The 11,366-nt window shown below is 39.1% G+C and overlaps 2 non-coding genes across 2 annotated transcripts; both read right to left on the bottom strand.

Moving 5' to 3' along the window:
* Window positions 1-340: 340 nt before the first annotated feature.
* Window positions 341-413, bottom strand: TRNAR-CCU (transfer RNA arginine (anticodon CCU)). The gene has a single exon. It is a non-coding gene; the product is annotated as a tRNA-Arg (tRNA).
* Window positions 414-10,397: 9,984 nt separating this feature from the next.
* On the bottom strand, window positions 10,398-10,470 carry TRNAR-CCU (transfer RNA arginine (anticodon CCU)). The gene has a single exon. It is a non-coding gene; the product is annotated as a tRNA-Arg (tRNA).
* Window positions 10,471-11,366: the final 896 nt, after the last annotated feature.

Genomic DNA, 11,366 nt, shown 5'->3' with positions numbered 1-11,366 from the left:
GCTTAAGGAACTTAAAAGTTTTGTCAGCCATGCTCATTATAACTTTGCATGTGGGACTAAGAGTTCCCATAAAGTAGACTATCTAAACTCCTCTGCTGACGTACTTGGAATTTTCTATGGCAGAATCCAAAATATGAATCAAGCCAAAGAGGCGCGACTAAAGTCTAGCTTAAGAGACTTTGTACAAAGTCTCGTTTGAGGATCATTTTTTTTATTCTTTTAACCTTTTTTTATATAAAAATATATGAAAGAATAAAATAAACCATTTTCGTGAAAATCTATTGTATAATTTTGATATATGTTAGGCAATTATTTAATTTTTTCAGAACAAAACCGTTATCGCGCTAGATAGGGGTTGAACCTATGACTTTCTGCTTAGGAAACAAACGCTCTATCCACTGAGCTACAAGCGCTGACAAATAGAAATTAACTAAGTTAGTTTATAATTTAATTTAATATTTAAAACATAATATATTTTACGATATAACTTACTTGAAATTATATTGCATTTCAAACATTATATTTATCATTTATTTTCATATTTATTAATTAAAATAAAAACAGATTTCACATTCAATAACTTTATTAATTTAATTCCAATAAAAAAAGTCATAAAAGGTAAGCATTAAATTGAATAGTCTGAGTATCCACTACATCATTATTCACTTTTTTTTCTTCTTTTTTTTCCGTCATCAATTCAATATTAACTTTAAAACATATTTAGATCACATTGATTTAAATACTCAATCTGATTTCTCTCAACCACATTGAACGTCTCTTTTCTCTTTCTCTATTCATCTTTTTTTTCCACATTCTCTTTTCCTCTATGTTTCTTTATTATTTATTTTATTTCAATTTACGACTCACTATTTCTATAATATCGTCCTCGATTTTTTAAAATTTATGAGTGTATCATCTTCTACCAATTTCATATCATATTCTATCCTTTATTATCGCTTTGAAATATATCTTTTTCTTTCTCTCTTAAATGATCTTATTAGCAACGATGATGAAAAGGATAATTTTATGATATTGAAGTTTGTTATGAGGGAAAGATAATATAGACAACATGTTGTTAATGACAACCTTTATGAAATCTCGCCTAGGAGACGCGACTAAAGTCTACCTTAAGAACTTAGTTCAAAGTCTTGTATGAGGCCTTGATAGAAGTCCAATCCGAGAGGTCCAACGCCTCGCTTGAGGAACTAATAGTCTCGTCAGCCCGGATCAATTTAACTTCACAAGTAGGAATAAGAGTTCCCATAAAACAGGGTATTTAAACTTCTCTTCCAAGGGACTTAGAGATTATTTAGGCAGGATCCAACATATGAATCTCCCAAGAGGTGCAAATGAAATCTAGCATAAGAGACTTAGTTTAAAGTTTCGTTTGAGGGCTTGATAGAAGTCCCGCACAAGAGGTCTAACGCCTTGCATGAAGGACTTAATGTCTCTTCATCCATTCTCAATCTAAATCTACCTATGGGACTAAGAGTTCTTGTAGGTGTTTAATTGGCTGCATTGTATGGTAAAACACAAATGTCTTGACTGATGTCATGACATGTATATGTAACTACATTGTAGTTACTGCAGGACTAGCTAACACAGGATTATTGAATGCTGTGACATTCATACCTGTCAACAGATACTAAGGAACAGAAGCTCTGTTAGAACTTAGTATTCACTTGCAGTCTGGTTATCAAGGAAGAACCAGACCTGGCATAAGGCCTACTGATTGAATGTCAAACTGGATGTTGTGACATTCATCATTGACAGCAGCTACTGAAGATTGGGCAGAGTGGTGTTCTGCTATACTTCAGCATATTAGTTAGTCTGTTCTTCAAGAGAATTACAGAACTAACCTAAGGCCAACTGTGTAAATGTTAAGTTGGACACTTTGACATTTACTAATGTAAGCTGGTACTGTAGTATGGTCATATTGATCATGTACAGGTCAGCAGTTTTGTACAGTCTGGTTTCTGGGAAAACAGACTCAGCATATGGACCTTGATGTCAAGCTGAATGTCGTGACATTCATGCCTGACAGCATATGCTAAATTGTAGGTTGTTCAGTTTTCTGTTACAGCTTTCTCAGGCTATTCTTTAGGAAGTCAACAGCTTAGAGAAAATCCAGGAAATCAACAACCAAGCTACATTCAATGAACCTAACAAATAGCCTATTTGTTAGCAACCTAAATATTGAATTTGAGGGAACGTATGTGACCTAAAATTCAGGAAAATACAGGTGCAAAAGCCCAGGTGCTGCAATATAAAAAGGAAGGCATTCCTCCATTCAGTTTCAGGGATTTTGAGGCGTGAAGATTTAGTGTGTCCATCTTACTTCACTGCTGTATTTTTGTGAGTCTAGAATTAGACGTATCTTGTAAGCCAAGTCATTATCAAATAGATGACTGCTTTGGCATAGGGTGTTCATTGAGTTGTAAGTGTTGTGTCACTCAAAGCTTTTAAGCGTGAGTGCTGTGTATCTTGGTTTAAGCTGTGAAGCATAACCAAGAGTTGTTTTTGAAGTGTGACTTCAAAGTGTTTTTAATATCACTGAGGTGATTGAGGGGGAGTGAGTAGGAACTCTGATCTTAGATTAAGATTGAAATTGCATTGGGTAGGGATTAAGTGATAAGTTGTAAACGGGTGAGTTTAGCTTTGAATTGATACTACTAATAGTGGATTTCCTCCCTGGCTTGGTAGCCCCCAGATGTAGGTCATGTTGGACTGAACTGGGTGAACAATTACTTGTGTTATTTACTGCACTTACAATTAAGTTCTGCATAATCCCTGTCTGTGCAGAATTGGATGTCATAACAACCAGTGTGACATCCAAAGTCTGATAACTAGAATTTCAATTGGCATCAGAGCAGGCACCCTGCCTGTGAAGTTCTGGGTGAGATCTAGGGAAGTTACTTTCTAGTACCATGGACAAGGATTTAGGACACTCAAACAGACCACCCATGTTGGATGGATCTAATTATGATGACTGGAAGCCTCGCATGATAGCCTTCTTAAGGTCTCTAGACAGCAAAGTCTGGAGAGCTGTCAACAAGGGATGGGAACATCCAACGAGGACTGATGAAGATGGAGTCAGTGTGCAGATTCCTGAAGAAGATTGGGACAAGGAACAAGAGGCATTAGCTCTTGGAAATTCCAAAGCCTTGAATGCACTGTTCAATGGAATCACTAAGAACATCTTCAGGCTGGTGCGCCATTGTGAACTAGCTAAGGAAGTTTGGGATACCCTCAAGGTAACTCATGAAGGTACTTCCAAGGTGAAGATGTCAAAACTTCAGATGCTGACAACCAAGTTTGAAAATCTGAGGATGAAAGAGGATGAGACTATTCATGACTTCCACATGAATATTCTTGAAATTGCAAACACCTCTGGTGGACTAGGTGAGAAAATGACCGAAGAGAAACTTGTAAGAAAGATTCTCAGGTCCTTGCCTAAGAGGTTTGCTATGAAGGTCACTGCCATAGAGGAGGCTCAGGACATCAGCAATATGAAGGTAGATGAGCTCATTGGTTCTCTCCAAACCTTTGAAATGGGCTTAGGTGAGTATGCTGAGAAGAAGAAAAGCATAGCCTTTGTATCTAATGCTGAAGAGGAGGCAGAAGAAGGATATACTGGAGGTGATGAAAGTATATCAGAAGCCTTAGCCATGCTTGGAAGGCAATTCAACAAGTTCATGAAGAAGATTGATCAAAGAGGTAGACCCAATGTCAAGAACATCCCGTCTGACATTAAGAAAAGATCAACTTCTGAAGAAAAGTTCAACCATGGGAAGGGAATCCAGTGTCATGGTTGTGAAGGGTATGGACACGTCAGAGCTGAATGTCCTACTTACCTCAAATTGCAAAATAAGGGGCTAGCTATCACATGGTCTGAAGGAGATTCTGAAAGTGAATCTGAAGGAGAATCTGCCAAACATGTCACTGCACTAACTAGTGTGTGTGTCTCTGAAGATGACACAAGTGCAGATGAGCTGACCTTTGATGAACTTGCTGCAGCATATAAGAAGCTGTGTACCACCAGTGCAGAAGTGCGTGCACAAGGTGAAAAGCAGAAGAAACTCATCAAGGAACTGGAAGATGAGAGACAGAAACAACTGTCTGCGATAGAAGGGCTGAATGATGAGATAGCCCTGCTGACCTCCAAGCTGAACCAGATGACCAAATCCATCAGAATGATGAATAAGGGAACTGACACCTTGGAAGAAATCCTAAAGGTGGGACAGCAGTCTGGAACCAAATCTGGGCTAGGATTTGGAAAAAGAGCTGAACACAAACGCCCAAAGGCTAAAGTTCAGAAGTTCAAGCAGATGTCAAAACCGATGTCTCAACATCGAGGAGCTAGGATGAATGATCATCAGAAGAGAATATTCCAGAATTGGAGGTGTCACCACTGTGGCAGGCTTGGACATATAAAAGCCTTCTGCTACTGGATTCATGGCTTCCCTAACAGAGCCTCACCTGTCAGACCTAAGCATAACACACGCAAGCGATGTGTTCCCATTAAGAAACAACAATGGTATGCTAGGATAGCACACACTGCCCTAAGGGCTTCTTCCAGAGAAGACTGGTACTTTGACAGTGGATGCTCAAGACATATGACTGGTATGGAAAATCTACTGGTAGACATTCAACCTCACACCACCAGCTATGTGACTTTTGGTGATGGTGCCAAAGGAAAAATCAGAGGTGTGGGCAAACTGGACTGTTCTGGAGTGCCAAAACTGAACAATGTGCTGTTAGTAAGAGGACTAACTGCAAACCTCATCAGTATAAGTCAGCTGTGTGATCAAGGTTTTCAGGTTCAGTTTACTAAGGAGCAGTGCATTGTGACAAATGGTGACAATCAGGAAGTTATGAGAGGAACCAGGTCCAAAGACAACTGCTATCTGTGGGAACCTGACCTCTCTAACTTTTCCACAACTTGCTCCTCAGCCAAGGAAGAACAGGAGGTAAAGCTGTGGCATAGAAGACTTGGCCATCTCCACTTACGTGGAATGAAGAAGATCATATCCAAGGAAGCAGTCAGAGGAATGTCAAAGCTTCTGATTGATGAAGGAAGAGTCTGTGGAGAATGCCAAGTGGGCAAGCAAACCAAGATGTCACACCCAAAGCTGGGACATTCCACAACCTCCAGAGTTCTGGAACTGCTGCACATGGACCTAATGGGACCTATGCAGGTTGAAAGTCTTGGTGGGAAGAAGTATGCCTACGTGGTGGTTGATGACCATTCCAGATACACGTGGATAAACTTCATCAGAGAGAAGTCAGATACATTTGATGTCTTCAAGGATCTGTGCATAAGACTTCCAAGAGAAAAGGACAGTTGTGTGGTCCGGATTAGAAGTGATCATGGCACTGAATTCAAGAATTCCAAGTTTGATGAGTTCTGCTCATCTGAAGGAATAAGCCATGAGTTCTCCTCCCCTATAACTCCTCAGCAGAATGGAATAGTTGAAAGAAAAAATAGAACTATTCAAGAATCTGCCAGAGCAATGATTCATGCAAAGAAGCTCCCTATGCACTTTTGGGCTGAAGCAATGAATACGGCGTGCTATGTTCACAACAGAGTCACCTTGAGAAAAGGAACCTCCTCCACTCTGTATGAAATATGGAAGGGTAGAAAACCCACTGTGAAGTACTTTCATATTTTTGGAAGTAAATGCTACATTCTCACAGATCGTGAACAGAGAAGGAAGCTAGATCCCAAAAGTGATGAAGGCGTATTTCTGGGATACTCCACGAACAGCAGAGCCTATAGAGTGTTCAACTACAGGACCAATGTCCTGATGGAATCCATAAATGTCATTGTGGATGATAAAGAGGAAGGAACCGATGTCATGGAGGATGTTGAAACATTCCTTGATAGTCCAACTGACAGTCCAGTCAAGCCTGAAGAAGTACAGGAACCTCCTCCTGAATGTGAAGTAGAAGCACCTACCAAAGTGCCATCTATCAGAATTCAGAAAGACCACCCTAAGGATCTTATCATAGGGGATCCCACCAGTGGTGTAACTACCAGGTCAAGAGGAATAAACTCAAATTCCTGCTTTGTTTCCAAGGTTGAACCAAAGAATGTGAAAGAAGCCCTGACTGATGAATACTGGATCATTGCCATGCAAGAGGAACTCGAGCAGTTCACAAGGCATGAAGTATGGGAGCTGGTTCCAAGACCTGAAGGGTCCAACATCATTGGTACCAAGTGGATCTACAAAAACAAATCTGATGAGAAAGGAGTAATTACTAGAAATAAAGCAAGACTAGTAGCTCAAGGATACACTCAAGTTGAAGGAGTAGACTTTGATGAGACATTTGCTCCTGTGGCTAGACTTGAGTCCATCAGATTGCTGTTGGGGGTAGCATGCATCCTGAAGTTTAAGCTATTTCAAATGGATGTGAAGAGTGCATTCTTGAATGGCTACCTGAATGAAGAAGTCTATGTGGAACAACCCAAAGGGTTTTGTGATCCTAACCAACCTGAGCATGTATACAAGCTGAAGAAAGCCTTGTATGGGTTGAAGCAAGCACCCAGAGCTTGGTATGAAAGGTTAACCGAATTTCTGACCACAAATGGATACAGAAAGGGTGGCATAGATAAAACCTTGTTTGTGAAGGATGAGGAAGGCAAAATCATGATAGCTCAAATCTATGTGGATGATATAGTCTTTGGTGGAATGTCAGAACAAATGGTTAAAAAATTTGTTCACCAGATGCAATCTGAGTTTGAAATGAGTCTAGTGGGAGAACTGACCTATTTCCTTGGAATGCAAGTAAACCAAATGGAGGAGTCCATGTTTCTCTCCCAAAGCAAGTATGCCAAGAACATAGTTAAGAAGTTTGGTATGGATCATGCCAGGCACAAGAGGACTCCAGCTCCTACTCATCTGAAGTTAACCAAAGATGATGGAGGACCCAGTGTTGATCAATGCCTGTACAGAAGCATGATAGGTAGTCTGCTGTATCTAACTGCAAGTAGACCTGACATTTCCTATGCAGTTGGAGTGTGTGCCAGATATCAAGCAGAGCCCAAGGTGAGTCACTTGAATCAAGTCAAAAGGATCCTCAAGTACATCAATGGGACATGTGACTATGGGATGCTGTACTCACATGGGTCTGAGCCTGTCCTATCTGGGTACTGTGATGCTGATTGGGCTGGAAGTGCTGATGACAGAAAAAGCACATCAGGTGGATGTTTCTTCTTAGGAGAAAACCTCATATCGTGGTTCAGCAAGAAGCAGAACTGTGTCTCTCTGTCCACCGCAGAGGCTGAATACATAGCGGCTGGAAGCAGTTGCTCCCAACTGGTTTGGATGAAACAAATGCTCACTGAGTACAATGTCACTCAAAATGTCATGACATTGTTCTGTGATAATCTCAGTGCCATCAACATCTCCAAGAATCCCATCCAACACAGCAGGACCAAACATATTGACATTAGGCACCACTTCATCAGAGATCTGGTGGAAGACAAGGTGATCACTTTGGAACATGTAGCCACGGATCTTCAACTGGCTGACATATTTACAAAGGCTCTGGATGCTACTCAGTTTGAAAACTTAAGGAGCAAACTGGGAATATGTCTCTCTGAGACATTATAGCAACCACTGATGTTTGGGATAAATTGTTTAATATCTCTGCCTATTAAACGATTTGTACAAGACTATGATTGGTCAACATATCATAGCTATGCTGCGCGCAACAAGGGTGAATACAAGAGGGTAAGGGGACACCCTACAGAGAGAAGGCCTCTGTACCTGCAGGAGTTCAAGGATGCTGTTCATGCAGGAGTGGTTCTGGATGTCAGAAACAACATCATGGCATCTGATATGGTGGTACCTACTGTAAAGCAAAAGTGGGTGATCACTTGATCGAAGCTGTGAAGCAAGATCAAGTGGATGTGAACTTGGTTGAAACTGTGAAGTAAAACCAAGTCTGGAACTCTGTCATTGTGCTCTGCCTATGTTGTTGACTTTGGCAACATTTGTGACAAAAAGGGGGAGTAATAACCACCAATACCCCTGACAAACAGAGTGGGTCTCTACAAACAGACTCTCATGACAGATCTGAAGATTCCCCCCCTGCAGCTGATGTTGAAGTTTAGGTGCAACTTCTAATATATATGTGCTGCTATGTGAAGTTTTCATTTAACTTCCATGTGTGTGAGTGTGCTGCCACTCTGAGTGTATTAGCTAGTATTATTCCACTGCTATGAACTCTGTTATGGGGATCAAAGTGTTTTAGCCAAAAATTTGCCAAAGGGGGAGTTTGTAGGTGTTTAATTGGCTGCATTGTATGGTAAAACACAAATGTCTTGACTGATGTCATGACATGTATATGTAACTACATTGTAGTTACTGCAGGACTAGCTAACACAGGATTATTGAATGCTGTGACATTCATACCTGTCAACAGATACTAAGGAACAGAAGCTCTGTTAGAACTTAGTATTCACTTGCAGTCTGGTTATCAAGGAAGAACCAGACCTGGCATAAGGCCTACTGATTGAATGTCAAACTGGATGTTGTGACATTCATCATTGACAGCAGCTACTGAAGATTGGGCAGAGTGGTGTTCTGCTATACTTCAGCATATTAGTTAGTCTGTTCTTCAAGAGAATTACAGAACTAACCTAAGGCCAACTGTGTAAATGTTAAGTTGGACACTTTGACATTTACTAATGTAAGCTGGTACTGTAGTATGGTCATATTGATCATGTACAGGTCAGCAGTTTTGTACAGTCTGGTTTCTGGGAAAACAGACTCAGCATATGGACCTTGATGTCAAGCTGAATGTCGTGACATTCATGCCTGACAGCATATGCTAAATTGTAGGTTGTTCAGTTTTCTGTTACAGCTTTCTCAGGCTATTCTTTAGGAAGTCAACAGCTTAGAGAAAATCCAGGAAATCAACAACCAAGCTACATTCAATGAACCTAACAAATAGCCTATTTGTTAGCAACCTAAATATTGAATTTGAGGGAACGTATGTGACCTAAAATTCAGGAAAATACAGGTGCAAAAGCCCAGGTGCTGCAATATAAAAAGGAAGGCATTCCTCCATTCAGTTTCAGGGATTTTGAGGCGTGAAGATTTAGTGTGTCCATCTTACTTCACTGCTGTATTTTTGTGAGTCTAGAATTAGACGTATCTTGTAAGCCAAGTCATTATCAAATAGATGACTGCTTTGGCATAGGGTGTTCATTGAGTTGTAAGTGTTGTGTCACTCAAAGCTTTTAAGCGTGAGTGCTGTGTATCTTGGTTTAAGCTGTGAAGCATAACCAAGAGTTGTTTTTGAAGTGTGACTTCAAAGTGTTTTTAATATCACTGAGGTGATTGAGGGGGAGCGAGTAGGAACTCTGATCTTAGATTAAGATTGAAATTGCATTGGGTAGGGATTAAGTGATAAGTTGTAAACGGGTGAGTTTAGCTTTGAATTGATACTACTAATAGTGGATTTCCTCCCTGGCTTGGTAGCCCCCAGATGTAGGTCATGTTGGACTGAACTGGGTGAACAATTACTTGTGTTATTTACTGCACTTACAATTAAGTTCTGCATAATCCCTGTCTGTGCAGAATTGGATGTCATAACAACCAGTGTGACATCCAAAGTCTGATAACTAGAATTTCAGTTCTCATCAAATAGGAAATTAAAACTTCTTGCCTAATGGATTTAGAGTTTCCTCGGGCGGAATCTGACATATGAATCTTGCCTAAGAGGCGCGACTAAATTCTAGCTTAAGAGACTTAGTTCAGAGACTTGTTTGAGGGCTTAAAATACGCTTTGCTCGAGAGGTCCAAATCCTCACGTTAGGGACTTATAGTCTCTTCAACCAGGCTCAACATAATTTCACCTGTGGGACTAAGAGTTCCCATCAAACAGGTTATCTAACCTCCTTGTCCAAGGGACTTGGAGTTTCCTCAGGCAGGATCCAACATATGAATCTCGCCCAAGAGATACGACTAAAGTCTAGCCTAAGAGACTATGTTCAAATTCATGTCTTAGGCTTGATAGAAGTCCCACCCGGCAGGTGTAATTCCTTGCTTAAGGAACTTAAAAGTTTTGTCAGCCATGCTCATTATAACTTTGCATGTGGGACTAAGAGTTCCCATAAAGTAGACTATCTAAACTCCTCTGCTGACGTACTTGGAATTTTCTATGGCAGAATCCAAAATATGAATCAAGCCAAAGGGGCGCGACTAAAGTCTAGCTTAAGAGACTTTGTACAAAGTCTCGCTTGAGGATCATTTTTTTTATTCTTTTAACCTTTTTTTATATAAAAATATATGACAGAATAAAATAAACCATTTTCGTGAAAATCTATTGTATAATTTTGATATATGTTAGGCAATTATTTAATTTTTTCAGAACAAAACCGTTATCGCGCTAGATAAGGGTTGAACCTATGACTTTCTGCTTAGGAAACAGACGCTCTATCCACTGAGCTACAAGCGCTAACAAATAGAAATTAACTAAGTTAGTTTATAATTTAATTTAATATTTAAGACATAATATATTATACGATATAACTTACTTGAAATTATATTGCATTTCAAACATTATATTTATCATTTATTTTCATATTTATTAATTAAAATAAAAACAGATTTCACATTCAATAACTTTATTAATTTAATTCCAATAAAAAAAGTCATAAAAGGTAAGCATTAAATTGAATAGTCTAAGTATCCACTACATCATTATTCACTTTTTTTTTTCTTTTTTTTCCGTCATCAATTCAATATTAACTTTAAAACATATTTAGATCACATTGATTTAAATACTCAATCTTATTTCTCTCAACCACTTTGAACGTCTCTTTTCTCTTTCTCTATTCATCTTTTTTTCCACATTCTCTTTTCCTCTATGTTTCTTTATTATTTATTTTATTTCAATTTATGACTCACTCTTTCTATAATATCGTCCTCGATTTTTTAAAATTTATGAGTGTATCATCTTCTACCAATTTCATATCGTATTCTATCCTTTATTATCGCTTTCAAATATATCTTTTTCTTTCTCTCTTAAATGATCTTATCAGCAACGATGATGAAAAGGATAATTTTATGATATTGAAGTTTGTTACGAGGGAAAGATAATATAGACAACATGTTGTTAATGACAACCTTTATGAAATATCGCCTAGGAGACGCGACTAAAGTCTACCTTAAGAACTTAGTTCAAAGTCTTGTATGAGGCCTTGATAGAAGTCCTATCCGAGAGGTCCAACGCCTCGCTTGAGGAACTAATAGTCTCGTCAGCCCGGATCAATTTAACTTCACAAGTAGGAATAAGAGTTCCCATAAAACAGGGTATTTAAACTCCTCTTCTAAGGGACTTAGAGATTACTT

The sequence above is a fragment of the Lathyrus oleraceus genome, chromosome 3 (genome assembly GCF_024323335.1).
Source record: "Lathyrus oleraceus cultivar Zhongwan6 chromosome 3, CAAS_Psat_ZW6_1.0, whole genome shotgun sequence".
NCBI lineage: Eukaryota > Viridiplantae > Streptophyta > Magnoliopsida > Fabales > Fabaceae > Lathyrus > Lathyrus oleraceus.
This window is presented reverse-complemented; position numbering and strand designations above follow the sequence as displayed.